We start from the raw sequence: 14,649 nt of genomic DNA on the forward strand, positions 1-14,649 counted from the left end.
CACTATATATATTTCTATAAGATGCCGGATAACACTCCGGGAGCCGTCAGTTTTTTGCGCTCGCTATTCCTGTACTTTCCCGGCTTTTATCCGCCGACCGCTGTAACGACACACATTGCAGAAATAAAATTATTCTCCGTGTGTGGGCTGAATGCAAATATATTCCACAACCCCAAACATGTCTTTTTCAAAGCCTGCGGTGAAGAAAAAGGTTTGCGATGTGCGAAGACAATTCTAACAAAAGTGGGAGATGCAACATTTCTTTGTTGAGCGCAGGGGATCCCCGACATGTCTTATTTGCACAGAAAAAGTTGCGCTGCTCAAGGAATACAATTCTAAACGTATAATGCTGAGGAGTATGCAACATTTTAAAAATATATATTTTCTTGCGGCCCAGCCTCACCCAGACTCTGCATCCTGTGGTCCCCAGGTACTGTAAATTGAGTTTAAGACCCCTACTTTATAGGTAATTAAAGGCCTACTGAAATGAGATTTTCTTATTTAGACGGGGATAGCAGGTCCATTCTATGTGACATACTTGATCATTTCGCGATATTGCCATATTTTTGCTGAAAGGATTTAGTAGGGAACATCGACGATCAACTTCGCAACTTTTGCTTGCCACAGAAAAGCCCTGCCTCTACCGGAAGTCGCAGGCGATGACGTCACATGTTGATGGCTCCTCACATATTCACATTAATTTTAATGGGAGCCTCCAACAAAAACAGCTATTCAGACCGAGAAAACGACAATTTCCCCATTAATTTGAGCGAGGATGAAAAATTTGTGTTTAAGGATATTGATAGCGGCGGACTAGAAAAAAAAAAAATGCGATTGCATTGCGACAAATTCAGATGTTTTTAGACATTTACTAGGATAATTCTGGGAAATTCCTTATCTTTCTATTGTGTTGCTAGTGTTTTAGTGAGTTTAACAGTACCTGATAGTCGGAAGTGTGTGTCCACGGGTGTCTTGACGCCAATGTGTCAGCGGAGTCGACGGCAGCTGTACGGACGGCACAAGCTCAGCTGATCTCCGGTAAGAAGCGACTTTTTACCACAAATTTCTCACCGAAACCTGCTGGTTGACATTTGGTTGGGATCCATGTTCGCTGTGATCCATAGTAAAGTTTCACCTCCGTGAGTTTTAAACAAGGAATCACCGTGTGTTTGTGTGGCTAAAGGCTAAAGCTTCCCAACTCCATCTTTCAAATTTGACTTCTCCAATATTAATTGAACAAATTGCAAAGGATTCAGCAACACAGATCTCTAAAATACTAGGTAATTATGCGGTTAAAGCAGACGACTTTTAGCTGTGTGTGTGCGCAGCGCTCATATTTCCTAACAGCCGGTGATGTCAAGCGTACACGTCATCATTACACGACGTTTTCAAGAAAAAACTCTCAAGAAATTTAAAATTGCAATTTAGTAAACTAAAAAGGCCGCATTGGCATGTGTTGCAATGTTAATATTTCATCATTGATATATAAACTATCAGACTGCGTAGTAGTGGTGGGTAGTAGTGGGTTTCAGTAGGCCTTTAATTGGATGCATGTTTTGGACAAAAACAAATTCATATGAAATAAATTATTCAATAGTTACCATTACAGTGCAAAAAACCCCAATTCGACAAATTGTATATCTTTAAGGGTTGAACCTCATACAACTGCCATTATATTCTTATCAGTGACGGAGCAGGAAGGGGCTAGGAATACGTTCAGGGTAACATTTCCTTTGAAGCACCCTGTCATTCAATAAATTATTTAAAATATGTATTTTACATAAACTTAGACTTAGACAAACTTTAATGATCCACAAGGGAAATTGTTCCACACAGTAGCTAAGTTACAAAGGATGGAAAGGGCACAGAAGGGCACAAAAAGAGGGCGAAAACAAAAGATATAAAGTAGACAAAAAAGGTACCAAAGTAGCAATATAAAATACAACTTCTATGCAATATTTACATATTATATATAAAATATATACTGATATTATATTGTTATATAATATATACAATATATAACAAACGTGCTTCTTCATGCAAAACGACGCCTCACCCCATTGATCCTGTGGCACTACACACAGTCTGGGATCTGCTCACATTAATATTATATTATTCCTTTACAGAAAAGTACACATTTTAACATAATTAAACAATTAATTGATAAACATTACTATCCGGGTTGCAAAGAGGACTTGATCCCAGTAGGTTTTGTCTTACGAGACAACCTTAAATACTGGGACTCTCAGGAGAAGTCTGCCATTACATTCTTACCAGTGACGGGGTAGGAAGCGGCTAGGAATACGTTCATATGATGCGCCCTGTCATTCAATAATTGGCATTTTACATGCATTTCTTAATGCAAGACAGGGAGTGCATATTGTGCATTTAGGGTGGGGCTCCCTGGACACGGTGTTAATCACAAAGGAATGTGTTCTTTTACAAATCCATACATTTCGCCACAACATCTAAAGCAAATTTTACAAAAAGAGTTTTGAAAAGAAATACACATAGTTTTAAAGAGAAATCGGCCAATTAAATGCAATGATACAAAAATGGCACAGGAGTCCCTGAATTAGTTTCCAACCTTAAGACCATGTGTGAAAAAGAAACGAACATGATGACAAGACCTGAAAATTGTCTGATATGAGCTATAAATCCTGTGGACTTATCCCATGAAGAAATCAAAGGGGCATTTTGAACATGATTTTGGTCATTTGGCAATTTTCAGCTTTTCAGCCTACTTCTGTAAAAGAGCCAGACAGCCTTTTTCTGTCTGCGGCTTAGTGTGAAATCTAACTGCAATCAACCACAACAACATTTCTAAGGCCTAACGTTCATCCTTTCGCAATCCCACCAAAACGTGGGTCGTTTTGGAATTCCGGAGAGCCACGCCAACCGTGGAGCCTCCTTTTCTCCCGCCAGTGCTGCACGCAGGACAATTTTCCTCCATTTTGAATGTTGCAAAGCTGCCTCACCTGGAACCAATCAGTAACACAATCGACGGGTCCTGACTTGAAAGCCCACTGCTTCTCTTTGATAGTCTCTTTTTGGTAGTCCGCACGGAGCAGGAAACCGGCCTTTTGTGTAATCGGCACACACAAGAGAAGCAGGGATCGAGACGGGTCTTCACCCATCAAAGTGAATTATGCAAATAATTGCGAAACAAAGCTCAGATACTTGTTTTTTCCCCCCTCTGGGATGAGCATGGAAATTGGACTGGTGCTTGGAAACTTAAACAGTTGGTGCCATGCACAACTTTCCGATGGGTGTTTTTCTTTATTATTTTTAGTCCTGAAGTCAACATCTGAGGTCATTTGACACAGAAGGACCTCAGCTTGCTTACTTTTTCACTTTACTAACCTTTTAAGAAATAGGAGGGAGCACTCGTTCCAAAGCAGATGTCTTCAACGTTTTCCAGGCCAAGGACCCCCAAACTGATGGAGAGATAAAACGAGGACTTTCTACTTATGTAGCCTGTGTAAAATGGTGTTTTAAATTAAACTGGTACTAAAGGTATTTGTTATTCTGCAGTACTGTACAAAGTAGGGTTGACAACTCCCTGAAAAAAGGCACATTGCAGGGCTGGTCAACCTGATTTGTTCTACCTTTTTTATTTGTGTGAAAGGAGTTTTATATTATCCGCAAAGGTTGAATGGAGGCAACTGGATTCTTCTTGTCTGTTGAAGACATTTCAGAAGAATCCAGTTGCATCAATTCTACTTTTGTAAATTACAGGCATGTTAAATTTCAACTAAAACGCATTTCTTAACATTTATTTCCGTGTCAAAATACAACTTTTTAAAATGAAATATCAATAAAAATACGATCTACAAAAAATATGTTCAATGCCGTAGGTACTCGCTGTCCCTCTTGCCTACAGTTGTGTTCAAAAGTTTACATACACTTGTAAAGAACATAATGTCATGGCTTGTTGTTTTTTTATTTTTATCTGACATTACAATGGACAAAGATAAGACCTTTTGAGAGAAAGTTATGTGGTCAAATGAAAGCTATTTGGCCACAATACCCAGCAATATGTTTGGTTGAGAAAAGGTGAGGCCTTTAATCCCAGGAACACAATGCCTACCGTCAAGCATGGTGGTGCTAGTATTATGCTCTGGGCCTGTTTTGCTGCCAATGGAACTGGTGCTTTACAGAGAGTAAATGGGACAATGAAAAAGGAGCATTACCTCGAAATTCTTCAGGAAAACCTAAAATCATCAGCCAGGAGGTTGGGTCTTGGGCGCAGTTGGGTGTTCCAACAGGACAATGACCCCAACCACATGACAAAAGTGGTCAAGGAATGGCTAAATCAGGCTAGAATTAAGGTTTTAGAATGACCTTCCCAAAGCCCTGACTTGAACGTGTGGACAATGCTGAAGAAACAAGTCCATGTCAGAAAACCGACACATTTACAGTGGGGCAAAAAAGTATTTAGTCAGCCACCGATTGTGCAAGTTCTCTCACTTGAAATGATGACAGAGGTCTGTAATTTTCATTATAGGTACACTTTAACTATGAGAGACAGAATGTGAAAAAAAAAAATCCAGGATTTCATATTGTAGGAATTTTAAAGAATTTATTTGTAAATTATGGTGAAAAATAAGTATTTGGTCAACCATTCAAAGCTCTCACTGATGGAAGGAGGTTTTGGCTCAAAATCTCACGATACATTCTTTCCTTAACTCGGATCAATCGTCCTGTCCCCTTAGCAGAAAAACAGTCCCAAAGCATGATGTTTCCACCCCCATGCTTCACAGTAGGTATGGTGTTCTTGGGATGCAACTCAGTATTCTTCTTCCTCCAAACACGACGAGTTGAGTTTATACCAAAAAGTTCTATTTTGGTTTCATCTGACCACATGACATTCTCCCAATCCTGTGCTGTATCATCCATGTATCCATTTTGGTATAAACTCAACTTGTCGTGTTTGGAGGAAGAAGAATACTGAGTTGCATCCCAAGAACACCATACCTACTGTGAAGCATGGGGGTGGAAATATCATGCTTTGGGGCTGTTTTTCTGCAAAGGGGACAGGACGATTAATCTGTGTTAAGAAAAGAATGAATGGGGCCATGTATCGTGAGATTTTGAGCCAAAACCTCCTTCCATCAGTGAGAGCTTTGAATGGTTGACCAAATACTTATTTTCCACCATAATTTACAAATAAATTCTTTAAAATTTCTACAATGTGAATTCCTGGATTTTTTCCCCACATTCTGTCTCTCGCAGTTGAATTGTACCTATGATGAAAATGACAGACCTCTGTCATCATTTTAAGTGGGAGAACGTGCACAATCGGTGGCTGACTAAATACTTTAAATATGCACAAATGAAAGAAATCTGACTTGCATTGGTTCAAAAATTATAATTGTCCATTCTAATTGTAAAATTTAATAAGAAGTAGCAATGGTTGGTTTCAGTTTTGATTTCAACAACCTCTTGGGGATGCAACGGGTTGATAGGTTGTCAGAAGCGGTGCCAAAATTTCACTTCCGTACTTTACCGCTCTCTTGTTAAGTACTGCACAGAGGAAAAAGTGAACAACAAAAAAGAGCCCTTTATGCACCAAATAATAAATGGGGATTGCACTTTGCTCTCACACACCATCAACACAGGCTTTGAATAGAGGACTTAATTTTCCACGTCCATGTGATTTCAATTGAATGATTAGCAGCAATTGAATCAGCGGCAGACGAGCAGAGCGCATGGACGCACGGCGTGAAAAGAAAAGGGCATTTGTTCCTGCAGCTTTTCTATTAAAGTCACAAGTTGGAGTCAGCGGGGCAGGCGAAGGCGGCTCGTAACGTTTTACGTCATAATAAGCAACACATTCTTCTTGTGCTTTCTCACAATAATATTTGTGTCTTTTTTCAGCCTTAAAATGTGCGCAAATATTTGAATCATTGTTTAAATAGAAGTATCTGTATGGCTTTATTGAATGTATAAATATGTTTGCTAAGCATGGTTATTTCTAGCTGTACAATAATAATACTGTGACCAATGAAACATTTCAAAAGTTCGGGCCACATTGTGATCCAAAACCATTCCACTGTGTGTGTTTTTGGCGGTATTCTGGTCAACATGATTAAGGTTCTTCTTCCTTCTTGAAGATCAGAGTCCTTCATGTTTTGCTTACAAGACCCCATCCTCGGTAAACAATACAAACCCTTTTAATTGAAATCACTTGGTCCTCTGAATTTAGATGAACAGGGCTTTTGTTGCTGGCAAGTTGGTTCACAGACCCTAACACACACTAAACATCTACAGCATAAGGAGTCTTGGAGCATCATTATTGTTACAAGCAAAGTTTAATTTCAGAAATTATTTTGCCTTATTTAATATTGGTATGTTTTTTGAGATAGGCTACATCAGTGGTTCTCAAATGGGGGTACGCGTACCCGTACTTAAAGGTATGCCAAGGGGTACCTGAGATTTTTTTAAAATATTCTAAAAAAATAGCAACAATTCAAAAATCCTTTATAAATATATTTATTGAATAATACTTCAACAAAATATGAATGTATGTTCATAAACTGTGAAAAGAAATGCAACAATGCAATATTCAGTGTTGACAGCTAGATCTTTTGTGGACATGTTCCATAAATATTGATGTTAAAGATTTCTTCTTTTGTGAAGAAATGTTTAGAATTAAGTTCATGAATCCAGAAGGATCTCTATTACAATCCCCAAGGAGGGCACTTCAAGTTGATGATTACTTCTATGTGTACAAATCTTTATTTATCATTGAATCGTACCCGTTCAAGAGTTCAAGAAAGACCACTACAAATTATACAATTTAATAAATCAGGAACTGATGACGGGGCTTCACGGTGGCAGAGGGGTTAGTGCGTCTGCCTCACAATACGAAGTTCCTGCAGTCCTGGGTTCAAATCCAGGCTCGGGATCTTTCTGTGTGGAGTTTGCATGTTCTCCCCGTGAATGCGTGGGTTCCCTCCGGGTACTCCGGCTTCCTCCCACCTCCAAAGACATGCACCTTTGGAGGTGTTGATTGGCAACACTAAATTGGCCCTAGTGTGTGAATGTGAGTGTGAATGTTGTCTGTCTATCTGTGTTGGCCCTGCGATGAGGTGGCGACTTGTCCAGGGTGTACCCTGCCTTCCGCCCGATTGTAGCTGAGATAGGCGCCAGCGCCCCCCGCGACCCCGAAAGGGAATAAGCGGTAGAAAATGGATGGATGGAAGGAACTGATGACATAGTGCTGTATTTTACTTCTTTATCTCTTTTTCCAAGCAAAAATGCTTTGCTCTGATTAGGGGGTACTTGAATTAAAAATATGTTCACAGGGTGTACATCACTGAAAAAAGGTTGAGAACCACTGGGCTGCCGTACCCCCGTGACCCCGAAAGGGACAAGTGGTAGAAAATGGATGGATGGATTGATGTTTTTTCCACTTTAAGTTGTATGTACTGTACTTACAGCACTTACCTTGCTTGTGGTTTTGAATTATCCATCCATCCATCCATGTTCTACCGCTTATTCCCTTTGGGGTGGCGGGGAGCGCTGGTGCCTATCTCAGCTATAATCGGGCGGAAGGCCGTGTACACCCTGGACAAGTCGCAACCTCATCGCAGGGTTTCGAATTAACTGCATTATATTTTCTATATACTTGTACTACAAAGCATGCTACATGTTAAAATTGTGGTATCATTTGAAGTAATGGGTGGTAGCAGAACCAGAACGTTGCAGAACCATTTAAACTCCGCCATATTATAAAGTACATACGCTTTGTTTAATAGGGGACAAAACAAATTAATGTAATACATAAAAATCAGTGGCGGGCCGTGTGTTTCCCACCAAGGCCTTCATTGATGTCCGACTTCAATGATTACCTCTCAAAATACCATGTTACCATTCTAACACATTTACATTTACGCCCTACTTGTATAGCGCTTTTCTACCTTTGCAAGTAACTCAAAGCGCTTTGACACTCTTTCCATCCATCCATCTTCTTCCGCTTATCCGAGGTCGGGTCGCGGGGGCAGCAGCCTAAAAGCAGGGAAGCCCAGACTCTCCTCTCACCAGCCATTTTGTCCAGCTCTTCCCGACGAATCCCAAGGCGTTCCGGGGCCAGCCGGGAGACATAGTCTTCCCAACCAGTCCTGGGTCTTCCCCGTGGCCTCCTACCGGTCGGACGTGCCTATTACCTATTCTGTCTTATAGGTTTTCTATGTTGCACGATTGCACCAAGAACAATTCCTAGTTTGTGAAACCATTGTCAAACAATGGCAATAAAAACTATTCTGATTCTGAGCTCCTCCCGGAGGGCAGAGCTTCTCACCCTTGACATTATTTCCACATTCACCCATTCACACACACATTCACACAGTGATGGCAGGAGCTGCCATGCAAGGCGCTAACCAGGTCCCAATAGGAGCAAACGTGAAGTGTCATGCTCAAGGACACAACGGACGTGACTGGATGGTAGAAGGTAGGGATTGAACCAGGAACCCTCGGGTTGTTGGCACAGATACTCTCCCAACCACGCCACGCCGTCCCCAAGAATCACCTCAACAGTGTTCAAAATGGGTTATTTTCTGCCGCATTTAAAAATCAATAAACCCGCATCAGCAATTAAAACATATCTTATGTGGTACTGTCAAAATTAAAATCGCAAAAAACATATTAAAAGTGAAAAAATAAAGAAATTAAATATTTGAACTCACATTATGTCGCACCTATTCGAGTTTCCGGTGAAACAGTGACAGTTTGAAAGGTGTCTTCGAAGAGCTGACTAGTTTATTTGATCTTTTTTCATTTCTATTTATTAATTTTATATTTAAAAAAAAAATGTGATTGATTAAATCGATTTTGAATAGAACAAAGGTCTGACTTTTTTTTTTTTATTTGCTTTGATTAATTGTTTAGTGTAGGCCTTGGCAATTATTTTGACTCGTGGGCCAAATTTAGAGAAAAAATGTGTCTTGGGAACGGTATATTTATTTTTAGGAACACTAATACAAAACCTCATAATAATGTCTGATTGAATGCTAAAAACTTTGTGACAGACTGCCTTAAAAAACGGAATACAATTTTACATTTCTATACTGGATGAGACACCCAGAATGTACATGAAAATAAAGAATGTGGAATTTACAATATTAACTATGAATGATAAAACACTGAATATTGACAACATATGAACATCACACCCCCTCTCGATCCAAATATTTTATAATGAAGCAGAACACAAAAAAGCCAACAAACACAGCGAAATATGAACGCGAAAGGTAAAAAAAACACACACAAAAAACACCTACAATATGATATATCTGATACATCACTAAGCTTTACAACTTTGTTATAAAAATCTCCTTCCGTGTCTGTCCCTGACACCCGCATTTCAGGCTGACACTCTGGAAACACTCTGTGGAAACGCTCCCCACCCGCACTGCTTGGTAACCGTCTGAGCTGCTGTGACTTAGATTCCCATAGTAACCAATTAGATTACCATCGTATCTAGTATATCATGCGAAAGCAGGGATTTCAACCATTGAAATACTTTGTATAGTTCAAGCCTTTGGTCATTAGAAAACATCACTGCACATCATAATGGCAGTTACAGTTTTCATCTTAAAGATCTAAAAACTATTTTTGGGGAATGTCCTGCGGGCCAGATAGAAAAGCCGCATGTGGCCCCCGGGCCTTATATTGCCCAAGTCTGGTTTAGTGACTCATAAACAATTATAAAATCCGGACTCAATGGATTGGCCAAAACTTTACATGTGCTGACAAAGTTTAGGTGCGTGGATGCTATGATCTGTATCGCGACCAACAGAGCAGATATGATTTTTTTCTTAATTAATGCACACGTGTTTGAATAGCAATTTTAGTGATGATTACGTGCATTTATTAGAACAATACAATTTTTATGGCGAGCATAAAAATGTTCATTACAACTATTGAATTGAACGGCAGCACGACTTTTAACAGGGACCAGGAAACGTCATCATATAACCCCAATTCTTCAGAGTTTGCACTGGCTCCCTGTTCATTTTAAAATTGATTTGGCAGAGGGGTTAGTGCGTCTGCCTCACAATACGAAGGTCCTGCAGTCCTTGGTTCAAATCCAGGCTCAGGATCTTTCTGTGTGGAGTTTGCATGTTCTCCCCATGAATGCGTGGGTTCCCTCCGGGTACTCCGGCTTCCTCCCACTTCCAAAGACATACACCTGGGGATAGGTTGATTGGCAACACTAAATTGGCCCTAGTGTGTGAATGTGAGTGTGAATCTTGTCTGTCTATCTGTGTTGGCCCTGCGATGAGGTGGCGACTTGTCCAGGGTGTACCCCGCCTTCCGCCCGATTGTAGCTGAGATAGGCGCCAGCGCCCCCCGCGACCCCGAAAGGGAATAAGCGGTAGAAAATGGATGGATTTTAAAACATTGCTGTTTGTTTTTAAATCTTTACATGGACTGGCACTTCAGTATCTCTCGGACCTCATCCAAATTTACACTCCTGAGGTCCGAGAGCCAGCTCCAGCTCGTGGTGCCCAAGACCAGACTTAAAACCAGGGGAGACAGGGCCTTCTCTGTGGTCGGCCCCAAGCTCTGGAACACTCTGCCCCTCCATGTTCAAACTGCTTCCACAGTGGAGTGTTTTAAGTCTTGTCTTAAGACCCACTTTTATTCTTTGGCTTTTAACACTACGTGAGTTGTGTGGTCCTCTGTCCTCTGTTGTCCTCGGTGTTTTATACTTTTTGATTTCTATTTTACTGTTTTAATTGATTTTACCCTTTCGAATTGTTTTTAATCATATTTATTTTTATGTTGTTTTTATATTGGTTTTATATTGATATATTTTTTGTTTTTATTCAGTCATTGGTGGAGCATAATATTGTTTTTTAATATTGTTTTTAACATGGCTGTGCAGCACTTTGGAAACGTTCTTGTTGTTTAAAGGGGAACATTAATCACAATTTCAAAAGGGTTAAAAACAGTAAAAATCAGTTCCTAGTGGCTTGTTGTATTTTTTTTTTAAAAATTTCAACATTTTACCGGTCCCGGAATATCCCTAAAAAAGCTTTAAAGTGCCTTTTTTTCGCTCTCTGCCAAGACACTATCCATTTTCCTGTGACGTCATACAGTGCTATCAATACAAACAAACAATGGCGAATACCACAGCAAGATATAGCGACATTAGCTCGGATTCAGACTTGGATTTCAGCGGTTTAAGCGATTCAACAGATTACGCATGTATTGAAACAGATATTTGGAGTATGAAAGTATTGCAGAAGAAACTGAAGCTATTGAGCGAATAGCTATTGACGCTACTCATTGCCATAGCATGGCCGAATAGCTGGGTTAGCATCGCCGGTAAAATGTGCTGACCAAACGATCAGGACTTTGGCATCTTGTGACACTGGAGCAACTTAAATCTGTCGATTGGTAAGTGTTTTTTCACATTAAATGTGGGTGGAAGGAAACGTAATATAGTTGCAAATGCATCTGCGGGTTATCCATACATCTCTGTGCCATGTCTGCTTTAGCACCGCCGGTGAATAGCATGTTAGCATCGATTAGCTGGCAGTCATGCCGCGACCAAATATGTCTAATTAGCACATAAGTCGACAACATCAACAAAACTCACCTTTGTGATTTAGCTGACTTTATCGTTGCAAAGGCATCTGCAGGTTATCCATACATTTCTGTGCCATGTCCGTCATCGCCGGTAAAATGTCTACTTTCGCATCTTCGGGCCAGTGGTGCAACTTGAATCCCTCCCTGTTAGTGTTGTTACACCCTCCGACAACACACCGACGAGGCATGATGTCTCCAAGGTTCCAAAAAACAGTCGAAAAAACGGAAAATAACAGAGCTGAGACCCGGTGTTTGAAATGTGTTCGAGGAAATGAAAATGGCGGCTGTATTACCTCGGTGACGTCACGTTCTGACGTCATCGCAAAAAGAGCGATAAACAGAAAGGCGTTTTATTCGCCAAAATTCGCTCAGGGCTTCACGGTGGAAGAGGGGTTAGTGCGTCTGCCTCACAATACGAAGGTCCTGCAGTCCTGGGTTCAAATCCAGGCTCGGGATCTTTCTGTGTGGAGTTTGCATGTTCTCCCCGTGAATGCGTGGGTTCCCTCCGGGTACTCCGGCTTCCTCCCACTTCCAAAGACATGCACCTGGGGATAGGTTGATTGGCAACACTAAATTGGCCCTGGTGTGTGAATGTGAGTGTGAATGTTGTCTGTCTATCTGTGTTGGCCCTGCGATGAGGTGGCGACTTGTCCAGGGTGTACCCCGCCTTCCGCCCGATTGTAACTGAGATAGGCGCCAGCGCCCCCCGCGACCCCAAAAAAAAGGGAATAAGCGGTAGGAAATGGATGGATGGAAAATTCGCTCATTTAGAGTTCGGAAATCGGTTAAAAAAATATATGGTCTTTTTTCTGCAACATCAAGGTATATATTGAAGCTTACATAGGTCTGGTGATAAAGTTCCCCTTTAAATGTGCTATATAAATAAAGTGGATTGGATTGGATTGGATTTTTCCTAAAATACACATTAAGGCTATAAAAATGTTTTTTGTCTGATTATTCGATCAATCGAACAAACTGATAGATAGATCAATTGGTTACTAAAATAATCGAGAGCCGCAGCCCTAAAGCCAGCATTAGAAATGATTCATTGTCATGTGATGTCCTCAGACTTACAAAAAAGGCCAGCAACGTCATTTCCAAATTAAATAAAAAAGAACATGACTTTGATTAAACCTTTGAAGCAGCTTTTCCTCCCCCGACAGCTCCCAGGACATTCCAGGATATTAGACCAGTGAGGGATTTCTCTGTTTTGTCGCTGACCTCTTTGGTCACTTTTGTTTCAGTGCTGGTCACTGGCTGGTTGCCTACTATTAGTTGTTGCTAAGACCTCGATCAGCATGCACACATAACACTAAGTTCAATGAGTAGACTTAGACTTGGGCTTAGACCAGGGGTCAGCAACCCAAAATGTTGAAAGAGCCATATTGGACCAAAAATACAAAAACAAATATGTCTGGAGCCACAAAAAATTTAAGCCATATTACATACAGATAATATGTCATGAGATATAAATTGGATTAAGAGGACTTAAAGGAAACTACTTGAGCTCAAATATAGCTAAAAATGCGGTATAATGATGCAATATGTACATATAGCTAGCCTAAATAGCATCGATTAGCTTGCAGTCATGCGGTGACCTGAATGTGCATCAACTATCTCTGTTCAAAATTGTCTGAAATGTCACATGTTAAATGTTTAAATATTAACCGTCAGTTTACTGTACTGTGCCAACTGTACTACTACATGAGTACCTATTTTCTATTGTTTTATTAGAAAATATTTAAAAAAAATTCAATTACGAGACACAATTATGTCAATATCATGATTTTTCTATTCATGCTTGAAATAAGTAATGATTACTTTAAAAAAAAAGTAGTTTTATACTTGTGAGTGTTAATGACACAGCTTTGCAACAGTTGATATTCTAGTTTTAATCATGTCTTTCTCAATATAGGTCATAAAATCTCAGCAACAAGCTGTAATATCTTACTGAGAAAATTTAAGACCAAAACCCTTAAAACAAGTAAAAGACTAACATAAAATCTGCTTAGTGAGAATAATTATCTTATTAGACAGAAAATAAGCAAATATCACCCTTATTTGAGATATTTAATCTTACTTAGATTTCAATTTTTGCAGTGTAGGGAACGCTATGCAGAAAAACATGAAAACATGAAATTATGATCCAGGCTCGACTAATGAGTCAGGCTGGCTAATAAGGTCTACTAAATAGTGATCAGTTGGGGGGTCAGGGTAGAGGTGTAGGCACCATACCCCTTCCCCTTCAAGCTTTTCTTTTCTTTTTTCCAATCATTTTGGAACTTGCAACCATACTTCTTCTTCTTACTCGTCGTCGCCATGTTTCTTCTTCGTTCTTCTGCTTTGTGTCCTTCTTTTTGTGTGTGCAGTTTTTTCACCGAGCGCCAAAAGCCGGAGATGTTATTGTAGCGTCCCGGAAGAGTTAGCGATGCAAGGGATTCTGGATATTTGGTCTGTTGTGTTTATGTTGTGTTACGGTGCAGATGTTCTCCCGAAATGTGTTTGTCGTTCTTGTTTGGTGTGGGTTCACAGTGTGCCGCAAATATTTGTAACAGTGTTAAAGGCTTTTATACGGCCACCCTCAATGTGACCTGTATGGCCGTTGACCAAGTATGCCTTGCGTTATCATAAAGCCAGTTACAAGATCATACAACGTGTCAGCAATTCTTGACGTCTTTGAGTAATGACCATTGTTAAACCCTTCCAACCCTACATTATGTGACTGGGCCTGTATGTTGTTAAATGGAAGAAAAGTGATCGCCTGGAGAGCATGCGGCTGTTGGGGTGAAGGTTTCAAGTGAGAGAGGATGTTAAAGGCAGTGTCTTTAAGGCACGCCCCAAATATTGTTGTCCGGGTGGAAATTGGAAGAAATTCGGGAGAATGGTTACCCCGAGAGATTTTCGGCAGGGGCACTGAAATTTGGGGGTCCCCCGGGAAAATTGGGAGGGTTGACAAGTATGTGATAAAGCCCTTCGATTAGTACTCAGAAGCAGGTGAGTCTCCTGATCACTAATCAGAGGCGAGTGAGGAGGTCGGCACTCTGGAGT

Source organism: Nerophis ophidion, linkage group LG25 (genome assembly GCF_033978795.1).
Source record: "Nerophis ophidion isolate RoL-2023_Sa linkage group LG25, RoL_Noph_v1.0, whole genome shotgun sequence".
Lineage (NCBI taxonomy): Eukaryota > Metazoa > Chordata > Actinopteri > Syngnathiformes > Syngnathidae > Nerophis > Nerophis ophidion.